We start from the raw sequence: 13,177 nt of genomic DNA, 5'->3' as shown, positions 1-13,177 counted from the left end.
TCTACCACCCCACTACCACTATCAGATTAGAGCCATAAGGGAGCCTAGACATCTACCACTACCAGATTAGAGCCATGAGGGGGACTAGACATCTACCACCCCACTACCACTATCAGATTAGAGCCATAAGGCAGACTAGACATCTACAACCCCACTACCACTATCAAATTAGAGCCATAAGGGAGACAAGACATCTACCACCCCACTACCACTATCAGATTAGAGACATAAGGGAGACTAGACATCTACCACCCCACTATCAGATTAGAGCCATAAGTGAGACTAGACATCTACCACCCCACTACCAATATCAAATTAGAGCCATAAGGGAGACTAGACATCTACCACCCCACTACCACTATCAGATTAGAGCCATAAAGGAGACTAGACATCTACCACTCCACTACCACTATCAGATTAGAGCCATAAGGGAAACTAGACATCTACCACCACACTACCACTATCAGATTAGAGCCATCAGGGAGACTAGACATCTACCACCACGCTACCACTATCAGATTAGAGCCATAAGGAGCCTAGACATCTACCACTACCAGATTAGAGCCATAAGGGAAACTAGACATCTACCACCCCACTATCAGATTAGAGCCATAAGTGAGACTAGACATCTACCACCCCACTACCACTATCAAATTAGAGCCATAAGGGAGACTAGACATTACCACCCCACTACCACTATCAGATTAGAGCCATAAGGGAGACTAGACATCTACCACCCCACTACCACTATCAGATTAGAGCCATAAGGGAGATTAGACATCACCCACCCCACTACCACTACCAGATAAGAGCCATAAGGGAGCCTAGACATCTACCACCCCACTACCACTATCAAATTAGAGCCATAAGGGAGACTAGACATCTACCACCCCACTACCACTATCAGATTAGAGCCACAAGGGAGACTAGACATCTACTACCCCACTACCACTATCAGAATAGAGCCATAAGGGAGACTAGACATCTACCACTCCACTACCACTATCAGATTAGAGCCATAAGGGAGACTAGACATCTACCACCACACTACCACTATCAGATTAGAGCCATAAGGGAGACTAGACATCTACCACCCCACTACCACTATCAGATGAGAGCCATAAGGAGCCTAGACATCTACCACTACCAGATTAGAGCCATAAGGGAGACTAGACATCTACTACCCCACTACCACTATCAGAATAGAGCCATAAGGGAGACTAGACATCTACCACTCCACTACCACTATCAGATTAGAGCCATAAGGGAGACTAGACATCTACCACCACACTACCACTATCAGATTAGAGCCATAAGGGAGACTAGACATCTACCACCCCACTACCACTATCAGATGAGAGCCATAAGGAGCCTAGACATCTACCACTACCAGATTAGAGCCATAAGGGAGACTAGACATCTACCACCCCACTACCACTATCAGATTAGAGCCATAAGGGGTGCAAGACATCTACCACCCCACTACCACTATCAGATTAGAGCCATAAGGGAGACTAGACATCTACCACTACCACTATCAGATTAGAGCCATAAGGGAGACTAGACATCTACCACACCACTACCACTACCAGATTAGAGCCATAAGGGAGACTAGACATCTACCACCCCACTACCTCTATCAGATTAGAGCCATAAGGGAGACTAGACATCTACCACCACACTACCACTATCAGATTAGAGCCATAAGGGAGACTAGACATCTACCACCCCACTACCACTATGAGATTAGAGCCATAAGGGAGACTAGACATCTACCACCCCACTACCACTATCAGATTAGAGCCATAAGGGAGACTAGACATCTAACACCCCACTACCACTATAAAAATAAGAGCCATAAGGGAGACTAGACATCTACCACCCCACTACCACTATCAGATTAGAGCCATAAGGGAGACTAGACATCTACCACCCCACTATCAGATTAGAGCCATAAGTGAGACTAGACATCTACCACCCCACTACCACTATCAAATTAGAGCCATAAGGGAGACTAGACATCTACCACCCCACTACCACTATCAGATTAGAGCCATAATGGAGACTAGACATCTACCACCCCACTATCAGATTAGAGCCATAAGTGAGACTAGACATCTACCACCCACTACCACTATCAAATTAGAGCCATAAGGGAGACTAGACATCTACCACCCCACTACCACTACCAGATTAGAGCAATAAGGGAGACTAGACATCTACCACCCCACTACCTCTATCAGATTAGAGCCATAAGGGAGACTAGACATCTACCACCACACTACCACTATCAGATTAGAGCCATAAGGGAGACTAGACATCTACCACCCCACTACCACTACGAGATTAGAGCCATAAGGGAGACTAGACATCTACCACCCCAATACCAATATCAGATTAGAGCCATAAGGGAGACTAGACATCTACCACCCAACTACCACTATAAAAATAAGAGCCATAAGGGAGACTAGACATCTACCACCCCACTACCACTATCAAATTAGAGCCATAAGGGAGACTAGACATCTACCACCCCACTACCACTATCAGATTAGAGCCATAAAGGAGACTAGACATCTACCACCCCACTATCAGATTAGAGCCATAAGTGAGACTAGACATCTACCACCCCACTACCACTATCAAATTAGAGCCATAAGGGAGACTAGACATCTACCACCCCACTACCACTATCAGATTAGAGCCATAAGGGAGACTAGACATCTACCACCCCACTACCACTATCAGATTAGAGCCATAAGGGAGACTAGACATCTACCACTCCACTACCACTATCAGATTAGAGCCATAAGGGAGACTAGACATCTACCACCACAATACCACTATCAGATTAGAGCCATAAGGGAGACTAGACATCTACCACCCCACTACCACTATCAAATTAGAGCCATAAGGGAGACTAGACATCTACCACCCCACTACCACTATCAGATTAGAGCCATAAGGGAGACTAGACATCTACCACCCCACTACCACTATCAGATTAGAGCCATAAGGGAGACTAGACATCTACCACTCCACTACCACTATCAGATTAGAGCCATAAGGGAGACTAGACATCTACCACCACAATACCACTATCAGATTAGAGCCATAAGGGAGACTAGACATCTTCCACCCCACTATAACTATCAGATTAGAGCCATAAGGGAGCCTAGACATCTACCACTACTAGATTAGAGCCATAAGGGAGACTAGACATCTACCACCCCACTACCACTACCAGATTAGAGCCATAAGGGAAACTAGACATCTACCACCCCACTATCAGATTAGAGCCATAAGTGAGACTAGACATCTACCACCCCACTACCTCTATCAGATTAGAGCCATAAGGGAGACTAGACATCTACCACCACACTACCACTATCAGATTAGAGCCATAAGGGAGACTAGACATCTACCACCCCACTACCACTATCAGATTAGAGCCATAAGGGAGACTAGACATCTACCACCCCACTATCAGATTAGAGCCATAAGTGAGACTAGACATCTACCACCCCACTGCCACTATCAAATTAGAGCCATAAGGGAGACTAGACATCTACCACCCCACTACCACTATCAGATTAGAGCCATAAGGGAGACTAGACATCTACCACCCCACTATCAGATTAGAGCCATAAGTGAGACTAGACATCTACCACCCCACTACCACTATCAAATTAGAGCCATAAGGGAGACTAGACATCTACCACCCCACTACCACTACCAGATTAGAGCAATAAGGGAGACTAGACATCTACCACCCCACTACCTCTATCAGATTAGAGCCATAAGGGAGACTAGACATCTACCACCACACTACCACTATCAGATTAGAGCCATAAGGGAGACTAGACATCTACCACCCCACTACCACTACGAGATTAGAGCCATAAGGGAGACTAGACATCTACCACCCCACTACCACTATCAGATTAGAGCCATAAGGGAGACTAGACATCTACCACCCAACTACCACTATAAAAATAAGAGCCATAAGGGAGACTAGACATCTACCACCCCACTACCACTATCAGATTAGAGACATAAGGGAGACTAGACATCTACCACCCCACTATCAGATTAGAGCCATAAGTGAGACTAGACATCTACCACCCCACTACCACTATCAAATTAGAGCCATAAGGGAGACTAGACATCTACCACCCCACTACCACTATCAGATTAGAGCCATAAAGGAGACTAGACATCTACCACCCCACTATCAGATTAGAGCCATAAGTGAGACTAGACATCTACCACCCCACTACCACAATCAAATTAGAGCCATAAGGGAGACTAGACATCTACCACCCCACTACCACTATCAGATTAGAGCCATAAGGGAGACTAGACATCTACCACCCCACTACCACTATCAGATTAGAGCCATAAGGGAGACTAGACATCTACCACTCCACTACCACTATCAGATTAGAGCCATAAGGGAGACTAGACATCTACCACCACAATACCACTATCAGATTAGAGCCATAAGGGAGACTAGACATCTTTCACCCCACTACCACTATCAGATTAGAGCCATAAGGGAGCCTAGACATCTACCACTACTAGATTAGAGCCATAAGGGAGACTAGACATCTACCACCCCACTACCTCTATCAGATTAGAGCCATAAGGGAGACTAGACATCTACCACCACACTACCACTATCAGATTAGAGCCATAAGGGAGACTAGACATCTACCACCCCACTACCACTACGAGATTAGAGCCATAAGGGAGACTAGACATCTACCACCCCACTACCACTATCAAATTAGAGCCATAAGGGAGACTAGACATCTACCACCCCACTACCACTATCAGATTAGAGCCATAAGGGAGACTAGACATCTACCACCCCACTACCACTATCAGATTAGAGCCATAAGGGAGACTAGACATCTACCACTCCACTACCACTATCAGATTAGAGCCATAAGGGAGACTAGACATCTACCACCACAATACCACTATCAGATTAGAGCCATAAGGGAGACTAGACATCTTCCACCCCACTACCACTATCAGATTAGAGCCATAAGGGAGCCTAGACATCTACCACTACTAGATTAGAGCCATAAGGGAGACTAGACATCTACCACCCCACTACCACTATCAGATTAGAGCCATAAAGGAGACTAGACATCTACCACCCCACTACCACTATCATATTTGAGCCATAAGGGAGACTAGACATCTACCAACCCACTACCACTACCAGATTAGAGCAATAAGGGAGACTAGACATCTACCAACCCACTATGAGATTAGAGCCATAAGTGAGACTAGACATCTACCACCCCACTACCACTATCAAATTATAGCCATAAGGGAGACTAGACATCTACCACCCCACTACCACTATCATATTTGAGCCATAAGGGAGACTAGACATCTACCAACCCACTACCACTACCAGATTAGAGCAATAAGGGAGACTAGACATCTACCACCCCACTACCTCTATCAGATTAGAGACATAAGGGAGACTAGACATCTACCACCACACTACCACTATCAGATTAGAGCCATAAGGGAGACTAGACATCTACCACCCCACTACCACTACGAGATTAGAGCCATAAGGGAGACTAGACATCTACCACCCCACTACCACTATCAGATTAGAGCCATAAGGGAGACTAGACATCTACCACCCAACTACCACTATAAAAATAAGAGCCATAAGGGAGACTAGACATCTACCACCCCACTACCACTATCAGATTAGAGACATAAGGGAGACTAGACATCTACCACCCCACTATCAGATTAGAGCCATAAGTGAGACTAGACATCTACCACCCCACTACCACTATCAAATTAGAGCCATAAGGGAGACTAGACATCTACCACTCCACTACCACTATCAGATTAGAGCCATAAGGGAGACTAGACATCTACCACCACAATACCACTATCAGATTAGAGCCATAAGGGAGACTAGACATCTTCCACCCCACTACCACTATCAGATTAGAACCATAAGGGAGCCTAGACATCTACCACTACTAGATTAGAGCCATAAGGGAGACAAGACATCTACCACCCCACTACCACTATCAGATTAGAGACATAAGGGAGACTAGACATCTACCACCCCACTATCAGATTAGAGCCATAAGTGAGACTAGACATCTACCACCCCACTACCAATATCAAATTAGAGCCATAAGGGAGACTAGACATCTACCACCCCACTACCACTATCAGATTAGAGCCATAAAGGAGACTAGACATCTACCACTCCACTACCACTATCAGATTAGAGCCATAAGGGAGACTAGACATCTACCACCACACTACCACTATCAGATTAGAGCCATCAGGGAGACTAGACATCTACCACCATACTACCACTATCAGATTAGAGCCATAAGGAGCCTAGACATCTACCACTACCAGATTAGAGCCATAAGGGAAACTAGACATCTACCACCCCACTATCAGATTAGAGCCATAAGTGAGACTAGACATCTACCACCCCACTACCACTATCAAATTAGAGCCATAAGGGAGACTAGACATTACCACCCCACTACCACTATCAGATTAGATCCATAAGGGAGACTAGACATCTACCACCCCACTACCACTATCAGATTAGAGCCACAAGGGAGATAAGACATCACCCACCCCACTACCACTACCAGATAAGAGCCATAAGGGAGCCTAGACATCTACCACCCCACTACCACTATCAAATTAGAGCCATAAGGGAGACTAGACATCTACCACCCCACTACCACTATCAGATTAGAGCCACAAGGGAGACTAGACATCTACTACCCCACTACCACTATCAGAATAGAGCCATAAGGGAGACTAGACATCTACCACTCCACTACCACTATCAGATTAGAGCCATAAGGGAGACTAGACATCTACCACCACACTACCACTATCAGATTAGAGCCATAAGGGAGACTAGACATCTACCACCCCACTACCACTATCAGATGAGAGCCATAAGGAGCATAGACATCTACCACTACCAGATTAGAGCCATAAGGGAGACTAGACATCTACCACCCCACTACCACTATCAGATTAGAGCCATAAGGGAGACTAGACATCTACCACCCCACTACCACTATCAGATTAGAGCCATAAGGGAGAATAGACATCACCCACCCCACTACCACTACCAGATAAGAGCCATAAGGGAGCCTAGACATCTACCACCCCACTACCACTATCAAATTAGAGCCATAAGGGAGAATAGACATCTACCACCCCACTACCACTATCAGATTAGAGCCACAAGGGAAACTAGACATCTACTACCCCACTACCACTATCAGATTAGAGCCATAAGGGAGACTAGACATCTACCACTCCACTACCACTATCAGATTAGAGCCACATGGGAGACTAGACATCTACCACCACACTACCACTATCAGATTAGAGCCATAAGGGAGACTAGACATCTACCACCCCACTACCACTATCAGATTAGAGCCATAAGGGAGCCTAGACATCTACCACTACCAGATTAGAGCCATAAGGGGGACTAGACATCTACCACCCCACTACCACTATCAGATTAGAGCCATAAGGGAGACTAGACATCTACCACTACCACTATCAGATTAGAGCCATAAGGGTGACTAGACATCACCCACCCCACTACCACTACCAGATTAGAGCCATAAGGGAGCCTAGACATCTACCACCCCACTACCACTATCAGATTAGAGCCATAAGGGAGCCTAGACATCTACCACTACCAGATTAGAGCCATGAGGGGGACTAGACATCTACCACCCCACTACCACTATCAGATTAGAGCCATAAGGCAGACTAGACATCTACCACCCCACTACCACTATCAAATTAGAGCCATAAGGGAGACAAGACATCTACCACCCCACTACCACGATCAGATTAGAGACATAAGGGAGACTAGACATCTACCACCCCACTATCAGATTAGAGCCATAAGTGAGACTAGACATCTACCACCCCACTACCAATATCAAATTAGAGCCATAAGGGAGACTAGACATCTACCACCCCACTACCACTATCAGATTAGAGCCATAAAGGAGACTAGACATCTACCACTCCACTACCACTATCAGATTAGAGCCATAAGGGAGACTAGACATCTACCACCACACTACCACTATCAGATTAGAGCCATCAGGGAGACTAGACATCTACCACCACACTACCACTATCAGATTAGAGCCATAAGGAGCCTAGACATCTACCACTACCAGATTAGAGCCATAAGGGAAACTAGACATCTACCACCCCACTATCAGATTAGAGCCATAAGTGAGACTAGACATCTGCCACCCCACTACCACTATCAAATTAGAGCCATAAGGGAGACTAGACATTACCACCCCACTACCACTATCAGATTAGAGCCATAAGGGAGACTAGACATCTACCACCCCACTACCACTATCAGATTAGAGCCATAAGGGAGATTAGACATCACCCACCCCACTACCACTACCAGATAAGAGCCATAAGGGAGCCTAGACATCTACCACCCCACTACCACTATCAAATTAGAGCCATAAGGGAGACTAGACATCTACCACCCCACTACCACTATCAGATTAGAGCCACAAGGGAGACTAGACATCTACTACCCCACTACCACTATCAGAATAGAGCCATAAGGGAGACTAGACATCTACCACTCCACTACCACTATCACATTAGAGCCATAAGGGAGACTAGACATCTACCACCACACTACCACTATCAGATTAGAGCCATAAGGGAGACTAGACATCTACCACCCCACTACCACTATCAGATGAGAGCCATAAGGAGCCTAGACATCTACCACTACCAGATTAGAGCCATAAGGGAGACTAGACATCTACCACCCCACTACCACTATCAGATTAGAGCCATAAGGGAGACTAGACATCTACCACCCCACTACCACTATTAGATTAGAGCCATAAGGGAGAATAGACATCACCCACCCCACTACCACTACCAGATAAGAGCCATAAGGGAGCCTAGACATCTACCACCCCACTACCACTATCAAATTAGAGCCATAAGGGAGACTAGACATCTACCACCCCACTACCACTATCAGATTAGAGCCACAAGGGAAACTAGACATCTACTACCCCACTACCACTATCAGATTAGAGCCATAAGGGAGACTAGACATCTACCACTCCACTACCACTATCAGATTAGAGCCACATGGGAGACTAGACATCTACCACCCCACTATCAGATTAGAGCCATAAGTGAGACTAGACATCTACCACCCCACTACCACTATCAAATTAGAGCCATAAGGGAGTCTAGACATCTACCACCCCACTACCACTACGAGATTAGAGCCATAAGGGAGACTAGACATCTACCACCCCACTACCACTATCAGATTAGAGCCATAAGGGAGACTAGACATCTACCACCCAACTACCACTATAAAAATAAGAGCCATAAGGGAGACTAGACATCTACCACCCCACTACCACTATCAGATTAGAGACATAAGGGAGACTAGACATCTACCACCCCACTATCAGATTAGAGCCATAAGTGAGACTAGACATCTACCACCCCACTACCACTATCAAATTAGAGCCATAAGGGAGACTAGACATCTACCACTCCACTACCACTATCAGATTAGAGCCATAAGGGAGACTAGACATCTACCACCACAATACCACTATCAGATTAGAGCCATAAGGGAGACTAGACATCTTCCACCCCACTACCACTATCAGATTAGAACCATAAGGGAGCCTAGACATCTACCACTACTAGATTAGAGCCATAAGGGAGACTAGACATCTACCACCCCACTACCACTATCAGATTAGAGCCATAAAGGAGACTAGACATCTACCACCCCACTATCAGATTAGAGCCATAAGTGAGACTAGACATCTACCACCCCAGTACCACTATCAAATTAGAGCCATAAGGGAGACTAGACATCTACCACCCCACTACCACTACGAGATTAGAGCCATAAGGGAGACTAGACATCTACCACCCCACTACCACTATCAGATTAGAGCCATAAGGGAGACTAGACATCTACCACCCAACTACCACTATAAAAATAAGAGCCATAAGTGAGACTAGACATCTACCACCCCACTACCACTATCAGATTAGAGACATAAGGGAGACTAGACATCTACCACCCCACTATCAGATTAGAGCCATAAGTGAGACTAGACATCTACCACCCCACTACCACTATCAAATTAGAGCCATAAGGGAGACTAGACATCTACCACTCCACTACCACTATCAGATTAGAGCCATAAGGGAGACTAGACATCTACCACCACAATAACACTATCAGATTAGAGCCATAAGGGAGACTAGACATCTTCCACCCCACTACCACTATCAGATTAGAGCCATTAAGGAGACTAGACATCTACCACCCCACTATCAGATTAGAGCCATAAGTGAGACTAGACATCTACCACCCCAGTACCACTATCAAATTAGAGCCATAAGGGAGACTAGACATCTACCACCCCACTACCACTATCATATTTGAGCCATAAGGGAGACTAGACATCTACCACCCCACTACCACTATCAGATTAGAGCCATAAGGGAGACTAGACATCACCCACCCCACTACCACTACCAGATTAGAGCCATAAGGGAGCCTAGACATCTACCACCCCACTACCACTATCAGATTAGAGCCATAAGGGAGCCTAGACATCTACCACTACCAGATTAGAGCCATGAGGGGGACTAGACATCTACCACCCCACTACCACTATCAGATTAGAGCCATAAGGCAGACTAGACATCTACCACCCCACTACCACTATCAAATTAGAGCCATAAGGGAGACAAGACATCTACCACCCCACTACCACTATCAGATTAGAGCCATAAGGGAGACTAGACATCTACCACCCCACTATCAGATTAGAGCCATAAGTGAGACTAGACATCTACCACCCCACTACCAATATCAAATTAGAGCCATAAGGGAGACTAGACATCTACCACCCCACTACCACTATCAGATTAGAGCCATAAAGGAGACTAGACATCTACCACTCCACTACCACTATCAGATTAGAGCCATAAGGGAAACTAGACATCTACCACCACACTACCACTATCAGATTAGAGCCATCAGGGAGACTAGACATCTACCACCACACTACCACTATCAGATTAGAGCCATAAGGAGCCTAGACATCTACCACTACCAGATTAGAGCCATAAGGGAAACTAGACATCTACCACCCCACTATCAGATTAGAGCCATAAGTGAGACTAGACATCTACCACCCCACTACCACTATCAAATTAGAGCCATAAGGGAGACTAGACATTACCACCCCACTACCACTATCAGATTAGAGCCATAAGGGAGACTAGACATCTACCACCCCACTACCACTATCAGATTAGAGCCATAAGGGAGACTAGACATCTACCACCCCACTACCACTATCAGATTAGAGACATAAGGGAGACTAGACATCTACCACCCCACTATCAGATTAGAGCCATAAGTGAGACTAGACATCTACCACCCCACTACCACTATCAAATTAGAGCCATAAGGGAGACTAGACATCTACCACTCCACTACCACTATCAGATTAGAGCCATAAGGGAGACTAGACATCTACCACCACAATACCACTATCAGATTAGAGCCATAAGGGAGACTAGACATCTTCCACCCCACTACCACTATCAGATTAGAACCATAAGGGAGCCTAGACATCTACCACTACTAGATTAGAGCCATAAGGGAGACTAGACATCTACCACCCCACTACCACTATCAGATTAGAGCCATAAAGGAGACTAGACATCTACCACCCCACTATCAGATTAGAGCCATAAGTGAGACTAGACATCTACCACCCCAGTACCACTATCAAATTAGAGCCATAAGGGAGACTAGACATCTACCACCCCACTACCACTACGAGATTAGAGCCATAAGGGAGACTAGACATCTACCACCCCACTACCACTATCAGATTAGAGCCATAAGGGAGACTAGACATCTACCACCCAACTACCACTATAAAAATAAGAGCCATAAGGGAGACTAGACATCTACCACCCCACTACCACTATCAGATTAGAGACATAAGGGAGGCTAGACATCTACCACCCCACTATCAGATTAGAGCCATAAGTGAGACTAGACATCTACCACCCCACTACCACTATCAAATTAGAGCCATAAGGGAGACTAGACATCTACCACTCCACTACCACTATCAGATTAGAGCCATAAGGGAGACTAGACATCTACCACCACAATACCACTATCAGATTAGAGCCATAAGGGAGACTAGACATCTTCCACCCCACTACCACTATCAGATTAGAGCCATTAAGGAGACTAGACATCTACCACCCCACTATCAGATTAGAGCCATAAGTGAGACTAGACATCTACCACCCCAGTACCACTATCAAATTAGAGCCATAAGGGAGACTAGACATCTACCACCCCACTACCACTATCATATTTGAGCCATAAGGGAGACTAGACATCTACCACCCCACTACCACTATCAGATTAGAGCCATAAGGGAGACTAGACATCACCCACCCCACTACCACTACCAGATTAGAGCCATAAGGGAGCCTAGACATCTACCACCCCACTACCACTATCAGATTAGAGCCATAAGGGAGCCTAGACATCTACCACTACCAGATTAGAGCCATGAGGGGGACTAGACATCTACCACCCCACTACCACTATCAGATTAGAGCCATAAGGCAGACTAGACATCTACCACCCCACTACCACTATCAAATTAGAGCCATAAGGGAGACAAGACATCTACCACCCCACTACCACTATCAGATTAGAGACATAAGGGAGACTAGACATCTACCACCCCACTATCAGATTAGAGCCATAAGTGAGACTAGACATCTACCACCCCACTACCAATATCAAATTAGAGCCATAAGGGAGACTAGACATCTACCACCCCACTACCACTATCAGATTAGAGCCATAAAGGAGACTAGACATCTACCACTCCACTACCACTATCAGATTAGAGCCATAAGGGAAACTAGACATCTACCACCACACTACCACTATCAGATTAGAGCCATCAGGGAGACTAGACATCTACCACCACACTACCACTATCAGATTAGAGCCATAAGGAGCCTAGACATCTAC

Source organism: Salvelinus fontinalis, chromosome 20 (assembly GCF_029448725.1).
Source record: "Salvelinus fontinalis isolate EN_2023a chromosome 20, ASM2944872v1, whole genome shotgun sequence".
NCBI classification, from domain to species: Eukaryota; Metazoa; Chordata; class Actinopteri; order Salmoniformes; family Salmonidae; genus Salvelinus; species Salvelinus fontinalis.
Note: the sequence above shows the minus strand (reverse complement) of the source record.